We start from the raw sequence: 9,948 nt of genomic DNA, 5'->3' as shown, positions 1-9,948 counted from the left end.
CAATTCCTTTAATTTTGGAACATGTTTTGGTCGAAGAAACAGGTTTGGTTTTATTGATAATATAAAAGTTAACTCATGGTAGCTGAAAGTGCCATGTGCCTCAAACATTTGTAAATATAGCCACTTTTCGAGTCCGAAACAATTAAAACAGTTTACAGCATAATTGCAATAGTTATTTGTTATTAGTCCACGAAATGTTGTGGCGAACTAGAAAATGCCTACATGTAGCTCGGTAGCCCTTTTCAACTCCTATTCAACACGTGATATTTATGAACCACGTGGATGTTCACACCCTTTTGAATTGAGTTAATATTCTTTGTCTCCTTCGACTTTAAACGTACGTTGACTATTTTTCGAGTTACTGAGTTTCACGGGTAATAGTTGGGTTGTCATTAGTCGTGATGCGTCGTTTGACGATATTTCAACAAATGGCCGTTTGGGAGCCAAATTAGCTGTTTCATGTAGTTTAGTGCATCTACCATAAGATGAGTACAGGTCTCGCCATGTTTCACAGCTGCTGCTTATTTCATGACTTATTAATAAAATTGTCCACACGCAGATACACGTGCACACCACGCAGAGAGAAGGATGTTGCTGGTAATGAATTTCCATGTAGGCCATTTGTGGCTAATTCAGGGTGGGATCATGTGAATGCTTAGTTGATATAGAACTTGATTAATATGCCTTAGGGGTATGAGTACTGTCATTCTTTTTGGGATTTTCCTGCTTTGAGGCCACATGCCCGGCTAGCTCAGTCGGTAGAGCATGAGACTCTTAATCTCAGGGTCGTGGGTTCGAGCCCCACGTTGGGCGCACATTTTTGAGTCTGTAATTAAATTTATTATGATAATTTTATATGATCATGTTTTTTTTTTTTTTTTTTTTACATTTGGAGATGAAGTTTCACTATCTCCTGAGTAGTACTAAAATAGTCTTTTAGAATTAAGAAGTGAAATTCAAATTGAATATTCCATAGACCACAAGAATTTCAGTTTAATCGACAATATAATTTGCACTGATGCAACAATCCGATATTGGAATCTAAAAATGTTTCAGGAAATACAGGATTGGGTATTAGAAACAGCGAGTCTATGTAATGAGCCGATTAGTGTTGTACAGACTTTGCTTTCAGTTTATTATTCAATCAATTAGCCAGATAGCCTTCCTCCTAAAGAGCCTAACGTTACTCTAGTGCAACTTTGATCAAGTTGTGAATGGATGTGAAGGTAAATGTGGCAATGCAAATACACTTTATGATTTTAACCAAAAACCCTTAAGCAAATGCTTGTAAGTTAGGCAAAACAGCAGCGGCATAGGGTAGCCTAAATTGGAGGGTAAAAGCATTGGGCGTAATGCTTTTTGCACCTCTAACCATGCATAGATTGATTTGTACCACTCACCTCAGTAGTGTATTTTATTGATTATTTGTAAATCTTCAAGTATGTTTTTTTTTATTTTTATTTTTTTATTAACTATTGTTGCTGCTTTAAAGATGGGGAAAATGCCACTTATTAAAATGACATGAATCAAAATATAAATAATACTAGCGATGAAAAAGTGGTATTGGTGCATTGTCTATACTGAACTTGGAGTATCCGCCAATACTGTTCCGGTACGCTTTTTTCAGTTTTGTTGATGTCCTGTGATTGCCATAATTATTTTATGTTACTGAACTGTACGTCATACAATGTTTTATTAACTTTTACAATATTTAAGATTATAGCGCTTACACTGTATTAACAACAAAAAAATCTTATTAAAATATGTTAAAAGACACCAGGCATTTGGGCAAATTCTAAAATAATGTAGAATGGGAAAGTGGGTATGTATTAATAAGTCACTGCAGTGAAAACTAGGCATGTGACAGACTGAACATTTTCCTTTAACTTTATACAAGCATTTGCTTAAGGGTTTTTGGTTAAAATCATAAAGTTTATTTGCATTGCCATCTTTACCTTCTCATCCATTCACAACTTGATCAAAGTTGTACTAGAGTAACGTTAGGCTCTTTAGGAGGAAGGCTATCTGGCTAATTGATTGAATAATAAACTGAAAGCAAAGTCTGTACAACACTAATCGGCTCATTACATAGACTCACTGTTTCTAATACCCAATCCTGTATTTCCTGACACATTTTTAGATTCCAATATCGGATTGTTGCATCAGTGCAAATTATATTGTCGATTAAACTGAAATTCTTGTGGTCTATGGAATATTCAATTCGAATTTCACCTCTTAATTCTAAAATACTATTTTATAGTACTGCTCAGGAGATAGTGAAACCTCATCTCCAAATGTAAAAAACGGAAAAAAAACATAATATCAAATTATTATAATAAATTTAATTACAGACTCAAAAATGTACGCCCAACGTGGGGCTCGAACCCACGACCCTGAGATTAAGAGTCTCATGCTCTACCGACTGAGCTAGCCGGGCTACTTGTATAGAGGCTAGCCCCACATTTTTAGTCCATATCTAACAGCTACCCCCAGTGTAATGACACCCATTCACCACCTCAGAAACAAAATGCGTTTGCTTTTGGTGTCCTGCCACCCCTGTCTCTGTGGCGCAATCGGCTAGCGCGTTAGACTGTTAATCTAAAGGTTGGTGGTTCGAGCCCACCCAGGGACGCAATGTTTTTCTTGTATAAAAAAAAAAAATATATGTATATATGTATATGTGTGTATTATAACTGTTATGCTGCTTTAAAGATTAACACTAATCGGCTCATTACATAGACTCACTGTTTCTAATACCCAATTCTGTATTTTTGGCCACATTTTCAGATTACAATATCGGAATCTCCTTTCTCCTGAAGAAAAAAAGGCATCCAAGAAAGCAGAAGCAAGGGTTGCATTTATGGGGGGAGGGGTTGCACGTGAAGTCTGTTAGCACCCTCCCCTCCCCCATAACTACAACCCCTTGCTTCTGCTTTCTTGAATGCCTTTTTTTGTTCAATAGGAGCCCTCTTGCCTGCCCAACATTACATAGTAAATTTGTTCAATCACATTTGCTAGGTCTCATGTCAAATTATAATTTCCCTACTTCAAAGCAACAATATTATAATAGTCCCAACTGTTACAAGAAAAACATTGCGTCCCTGGGTGGGCTCGAACCACCAACCTTTAGATTAACAGTCTAACGCGCTAGCCGATTGCGCCACAGAGACACTACGCTGTGGGATTCTTTAGTTGGTTTTTATATTGTTCCGAAAAGAAGCCTGTCAGATATGTAGTTAAATTGTGTAATTCTCCTAGATGATTAAGGTGTCACAGGGTGAGGGGCGCATGACATAGAGGCGTTGCTACTTTGCTGTTTAGGCTGCTTATTCTCTTTAATCTGATTTATAATAAGTTAGACAGCAGTCAACTAGCGTCAATGTCTCTGTGGCGCAATCGGCTAGCGCGTTAGACTGTTAATCTAAAGGTTGGTGGTTCGAGCCCACCCAGGGACGACTGTTTTTATTTTTATCAATGGCCCTACTTTTACGTAACCACATTTGGTTGTGTGTGGCCAAATAAGATCTACCAGAGTTCATTGAAGCATTTGAACATCCCCCATTTGTGGAATTTTATATGTGGAAAAGGGAGTTTTAGTTATTTAAACTTGCAGATCTGCCTTCAAGGCAGAAATTAATGTGACTCGATAGAAAGGGTGGAAGTTGCATCCCAATTACAAACAACAAGGTTTAAACCTTGCACAGAATTTACTTGATGTTGACATTGTCAAGTAGTCTGTATTTTTTAAATGTGCAATTTCTCTCTGTTCCTAGTCCTCGTTAGTATAGTGGTCAGTATCCCCGCCTGTCACGCGGGAGACCGGGGTTCAATTCCCCGACGGGGAGGTATGTTTTTATTTTTTCCATAATTAAATGAGCTTGACTTATGCATGGGTTTATTAAAACTTGGTCCCTGGACACACGAGTTGGTTATTAAATTACTAGAATAAGACTTACATATTTCTCACGGCTATGTGGGAAGCTAACGTGCTATTTATTACATTGAACTAAATAAAATCTAAACAATTTATTTCAAATAGTGCAAGATGCATACAAAAAAACTTGCATTATACAGCAAGCATACAAAATAAACATGTGCAAATGAATTGAAATAAAAATGTTACAAAATCAAATAGTGCAAGAAAGTAAAATACAGTATTTGAATATGAAAGTACAAAATAAACATAATACAATACAAAATAAACAAGGGCTAGAATGTCAGTAATACACATAAGTATGTCCTAGCAGCAATCAATAGTTATTGAATATCTTAGATACTTCAGTCCAATAAGCTTATGAATGGTGGCATAACACTACAACTACAGTCAGAATTAAGAACATTCACACAAAGATATAAATATATTAAGAGGATAATGCAATCATATTCACTCACCTAAAGGGTTATTAGGAACACCATACTAATTCTGTGTTTGACCCCCTTTCACCTTCAGAACTGCCTTAATTCTATGTGGCATTGATTCAACAAGGTGCTGAAAGCATTCTTTAGAAATGTTGGCCCATATTGATAGGATAGCATCTTGCAGTTGATGGAGATTTGTGGGATGCACATCCAGGGCACGAAGCTCCCGTTCCACCACATCCCAAAGATGCTCTATTGGGTTGAGATCTGGTGACTGTGGGGGCCATTTCAGTACAGTGAACTCATTGTCATGTTCAAGAAACCAATTTGAAATGATTTGAGCTTTGTGACATGGTGCATTATCATCAGAGGATGGGTACATGGTGGTCATAAAGGGATGGACATGGTCAGAAACAATGCTCAGGTAGGCCGTGGCATTTAGACGATGCCCAACTGGCACTAAGGGGCCTAAAGTGTGCCAAGAAAACATCCCCCACCCCATTACACCACCACCAGCAGCCTGCACAGTGGTAACAAGGCATGATGGATCCATGTTCTCATTCTGTTTACGCCAAATTGGTTGTGCTGGAGATGTCATTCATATTCACGGCAGGTCCCTTGTACCGCCGCGACATCTCTTACCTGCACGGTCAGCTGCCCTTTCTGGTACCTGGGGACCGGGTTCTGGACAGCCTCATCAGTGGCATCCCGGTTGGAACGATTCTTCCTTATGGCTCCTGTAATACAGTAATCAGATATTGTACTTAAATGGTCTGATATGTTTTTGAGGATTGCATGACATTCAAGACAAATGAAATATTTAATGAAGACAACATGCTAGCGCAACTATAGTCTTGTTTTTACCTGATTGTAGAGCCAGCGGTGCCCTCGGCTTGATATTATTTTCAGTCAGACCTTTATCAGAAGCTAAAAAACACAATGAAATGTCATCAATAGCTTAATAGTGAAATATACAAAACTGCCACATACATGTAATTTCAGAAAAGCTGTACAGTATTGCATTTCGGTAAAGGGTTCACGTTCAGACAAATGCAGTTTCATTAAGACAAGATGCTAGCGTAACTATGGTCTTGTTTTTACCTGACTGTAGAGCCAGCTGTGCCCTCGGCTCAACCTTTTCTCCAGTGAGCCACTTGATATTCTCCAAATGCTCTGAAAGTAAAGACAGACAGTTAATAATTCAGTCCTAAATATCTGGTTATTTTACAATTAGAACTCAAATCGCAAAATGTTCATTCTTACTTTCATGTGCAGAGCTAAAACTTCCCCCTACCTCTGCCTTCTTGCCCTAAAAAATACTTTGAAATGACAAGTACAATTGGAAGCAACATGCTTTAATAACAAGTTAAGCATCTGGGTTAAGTGAATGACTCCCCACTTACCTATGTAGCCATCCTCAACATGGTGGCGTGGATTACCTCTCTGGTGCCTTGGAGTACTGTGCTTGCTCCATCCTAAAAATATACATAAAAGTTGGTGAACAGATAAATTATGGTGAAACCAAGTAAACATTGCAGCAATTACGAGATCAACATGTAATTCACATACCTGGCGTGGAACTACTGCCCCACAGTCATCCTCGTCCGGGAACAAAACTACAGAAAACGTCATCACCTGAAGGCAATGTTTAGAAAATAAGTTTAAAATACCGGCAGCATAAGACACACACAGGCTAGCTAAGAACAATGTGGATACACAGACACCTCAGTAACGGAGTTACCACAGGTCCAGGTTTAGCTAGTCTAAATTTACTACCAAGAGTAACGTTATCCACATGATATGGATAACGTTACACAAAGAAACACGATTTAGCCAACGTTACGTATCAGTTGATAAAAGTTACAAGGAGTAAGCACATATTATAAAATTCTAACTTGTTGATACCCTAAGAAACACGATTTAGACAAGTTAACCAACGATGTTACAATACCTGATCAACTGTTGATATGCGAAGAAGCACAAAACATCCGAACTTGAGGATAAACGAAGAAACAAAATATATTAAGGAACCAAACTTGTTGGCACACGAATAAACAAGGGTTACTGTAGGTATTTAATCTCAGGACACCGTTGTTTTTTTCAAGCTCAGTTTCTATAACTTGTGTTCAGCTACCAGTAACTTGACTAAAGAATTTGAATGTTAATAGAATATTGTCATAATGTCTTGCCTTACACATGTGCAATTCGCTATAGTGCCATATGCGGACACGGCAGTGTTTAAACACAGTAAAGAACTGTCCCCCATGAAGCATTAAAGTCGAGGCTGTAGACGAGTTGAGCCGGTAACTTGCAGTGGAAAATGGCTATTAGTTTGGGAAAATATTATGGTAAGCAATGGCGAGATGTGTTTACTCTACATGTCTACACAAAGGTCCTTTACACAAGCAATGAGACACAAATTAGCTTATGCAAATTGAGATCAGGAGAAAAGCGGCAAAAACTGGTGGCCCGCTGGCTGTACGACATTATAGCAGCCGGCGGCCCGCCAGCAGCAAAACGCCGGCAGCGCGCCAGCGATTACTCACTGGGTTAGTTTTTCTAACAACGGTAGATTAATTTCATGCTTTTACCACTGATGTCACCCTCTTCTGAATGGGAGTGGGACTGGCAAGGGATACTAAAAGGTTATCACGTTCGTCAAAACATGCGAAAGGTCCCCAGTTTGCGACCGAGTGGAGACAAGTTTTGACACCATTAGCCAGGGTGTACCTAACCTGTTTTTGTTCATGACTTACCTGAAGCATTATTTAATGTTGTGTATGTTTTATTTTTGTGACATGCTGTGTATTTTGGGTGCTGTGTACATAACCACTATGTCTGACCTTAACGTCAGGTTTCTGAAAGTGTAGTGGTTATCATTTTGTTTAATTTCATTTTGAAGGACAAATACAAAATTCTGAAATCTTATTGGTGCTGGTGAATTTATAATGTTTCACTGCAGACTTTTATTTTGAAGGCAAAATACGAATGTCGGAGGTCTTATTGCTGCTGCTGAATCTCTGTTGCCTGCATGACGCTAATCCATTGTAGCTATCGAGTTGTGACAGTTAGTTTACCTCGGGTTGTGTATATATAATGATCATGTTTCATTGGCCAGTTGCCCTGTCGCATGTAAGTGTGAGCGCATGGGTCCATTACACACACTTACCCTATGGAGCATACCATGTGACGTCTGTGCACACTTCCACAGCATGTGAGTGGTGCGTGTAGCCTATGCAGCCTGCCGACATTTAATAAATCTACTGCTGATGCAAAGTGAAGAGACAAGATAAAGACTAAAGTATGAACTTTGTTTACAGAATGTACAATTTAACAAACATAGAAAAAACAAAAGAAGCCTAAACAAAAACACTGGCAAACGTGGCAAAAATTCCTGGCAAACGTGGGTTTTTAAGAACAGAACCTGCAAGACAAAATATGAGGCGACTGCAATAAGTATAACAGGTTCTGTAGCATTCAATTCAATGTGATGGCGCCACATAAAGAAAAAACAAAACAACTCTCGTTCTCCCTAGGCTAAACTAATTATATGAGTATTTCCCAGCAGGAAGGAGAGTAAGGGGCCAGTCATCGCAGGAACACAAGTTAGAGAGAAAAGGACAGTCACCAGAAGATGTAGCTATCAATATTGCTGCCACAATTGTATCCCCAGTTATATTGACACGTACTGAGGCGCACACTCTGACGTCAAACCGGAGATAAGAGGCACATCGACGTTACAATCCCAAATCTCAGTTTTCCCTGTAAACACTGAAAACTGAGTTCCTGAATACACGTTTTCACCTTGAAACAAGTTTTTCAAAAGGTCAGTTTGCATTTAGACGAAAGGCCAAAACGCTTAGAAAGCCCCAGTTAAAAAATTCCAGTGTACTTTGTTAGCTAACTAGATAGGTACTCCGCGCACATTGTTGTAGTTCACATTATTCGATAGAAACACAATTTGCTTACCTACGCATATAACTAAGCTAGCTAACTTGATTTCAAGTTAGAGTTTGTGTACTCACCTAATGTTCTATGAACATTCTTTCGATCGTTCACACGTACAGCCGACCTCTACTCATTGCTCTAAACCGCTTTCAATCTTCTGATCTATGCCGGCATCTGCAAGACTTAAGTGTGCTATCTGGGTACCGACTCGACTACACGCTTCGCCTATTTTTGCTTTTCCACTGGCCATTTTTGAACTGTTTATACAAAAAATATATAAAAACCTACTAGATAACTTTTCTTGCCTGTGTTGCCATTGCATTTAGCTGGTTTTATGTTGATTACATTTCGGCTAGCTGTGTCTAAAAATAGCATCAGATGTGTGTTTATGTGATAAAGAAAGAGAAACCCAGCTCTCAGTCAAACTCAGGGTGGGGGGAGAGGGGGAGTAGAGGGAAGAATTGGGGGCGCTGTTTCTCACACACAAATATTTCCGGGAATGTTACCTGGCACCGCTTAAATATTTTTTTTTTATGTTAATCAAATTCTGCTAACCTGGCACTTTAATTCTCTGCCTAAAATCTTTTCATTGCATTAAATCTGCTGAAAGTAAAGGCTTGTAGATTTCCTCTAAATCCCTGTTTGGAATTGGTAACTATAAACCATCAGATTAAAAAGAGGTGTCGTGACTAAATTTGTAATTGCACAAGGCTCTTCACATACTTTCAAGCAGCTCTGTCAGAGTTTCTGCCGTGTTACCCTTCCCCTGACACTGTACCCTCCCCCCGACAGCACATGTGGTTCCGCCCTTCCCCCTCCACCTGGATGACTTTTCAGACTCAGTACTAAACTGTGTGCTTGTTTTGCATAGCTTTCTTAAAATGTATGCACTTACTGTAAATCGTTCTCACTAAGAGTGTTTGCTGAATGTATTAAAAATAATTAACCTTAAGCTTCAAACAAAACCAGGAGGAAAAGCTTGTTAGTATGTAATGTGGTTGGATTGGTCTATTTTGGGTAATACTGTAAATAGACCAATATTTTAATTAATATATGTTGATTGGACCCTTATATGTGATAATTTTGTTATACGTTGTCAAACAATACTTTAATAACAGAAAGGTTTGCAAGTGTGACTTTTGTGTCTGTTTTTAAAAAGTAGGCACTGTGGTGTTATTCAGTCCTCGTTAGTATAGTGGTCAGTATCCCCGCCTGTCACGCGGGAGACCGGGGTTCAATTCCCCGACGGGGAGAGCTGTGTTTTATTATTACATTTTTTATTTTTAGGAACTGGAAACAGTATTGACAAAGCCTCTGAAAATTTACTTTCATTCATTAAGTGCCTTAAACACTCATAGTCAAAGAAGATTTTACGGTCCAGCTCAAATACATGCTATGGCCTATTCTGTTGTGTTGGTAAGGCTGCAAAATGATTTCAGAGGCGGAGCTATCCAGCCAGATTCAAGAGAAAGGTGACAGACAGGTGACGTTTCGACATTTATCCTTCAGGACACAGTAATGTTTGTATCTGAGCATTGGTGGTTCAGTGGTAGAATTCTCGCCTGCCACGCGGGGGCCAGTCGCGTATAGCTGTAACAGCCGTTTTGTCGAAACAGCGCCACTGAATCAGTGTGTGGCCGA

General features: G+C 39.0%; 2 long non-coding RNA genes and 5 other non-coding genes across 7 annotated transcripts; 4 read left to right on the top strand and 3 right to left on the bottom strand.

Annotated features, from left to right (window-relative positions):
• The first annotated feature begins 740 nt into the window (after positions 1-740).
• Positions 741-813, top strand: trnak-cuu. Its single transcript has one exon. It is a non-coding gene; the product is annotated as a tRNA-Lys (tRNA).
• A 1,551-nt stretch (positions 814-2,364) lies between these two features.
• Positions 2,365-2,437, bottom strand: trnak-cuu. Its single transcript has one exon. It is a non-coding gene; the product is annotated as a tRNA-Lys (tRNA).
• A 944-nt stretch (positions 2,438-3,381) lies between these two features.
• Positions 3,382-3,455, top strand: trnan-guu. Its single transcript has one exon. It is a non-coding gene; the product is annotated as a tRNA-Asn (tRNA).
• A 318-nt stretch (positions 3,456-3,773) lies between these two features.
• On the top strand, positions 3,774-3,845 carry trnad-guc. The gene has a single exon. It is a non-coding gene; the product is annotated as a tRNA-Asp (tRNA).
• Positions 3,846-5,056: 1,211 nt separating this feature from the next.
• On the bottom strand, positions 5,057-5,801 carry LOC105031253. The gene is made up of 4 exons (XR_829677.2): positions 5,763-5,801; positions 5,461-5,532; positions 5,224-5,286; positions 5,057-5,096 (listed from the first exon to the last, which is right to left on the bottom strand). It is a non-coding gene; the product is annotated as an uncharacterized LOC105031253 (long non-coding RNA).
• LOC109615088 lies at positions 5,792-6,324 on the bottom strand. The gene is made up of 3 exons (XR_002196117.1): positions 6,311-6,324; positions 5,929-5,994; positions 5,792-5,834 (listed from the first exon to the last, which is right to left on the bottom strand). It is a non-coding gene; the product is annotated as an uncharacterized LOC109615088 (long non-coding RNA).
• Positions 6,325-9,488: 3,164 nt separating this feature from the next.
• trnad-guc lies at positions 9,489-9,560 on the top strand. Its single transcript has one exon. It is a non-coding gene; the product is annotated as a tRNA-Asp (tRNA).
• The last annotated feature ends 388 nt before the right edge of the window (positions 9,561-9,948 follow it).

The sequence above is a fragment of the Esox lucius genome, chromosome 24 (assembly GCF_011004845.1).
Source record: "Esox lucius isolate fEsoLuc1 chromosome 24, fEsoLuc1.pri, whole genome shotgun sequence".
In the NCBI taxonomy this organism is placed as follows: domain Eukaryota; kingdom Metazoa; phylum Chordata; class Actinopteri; order Esociformes; family Esocidae; genus Esox; species Esox lucius.
Note: the sequence above shows the minus strand (reverse complement) of the source record. Positions and strands in the feature narration are given on the sequence as shown.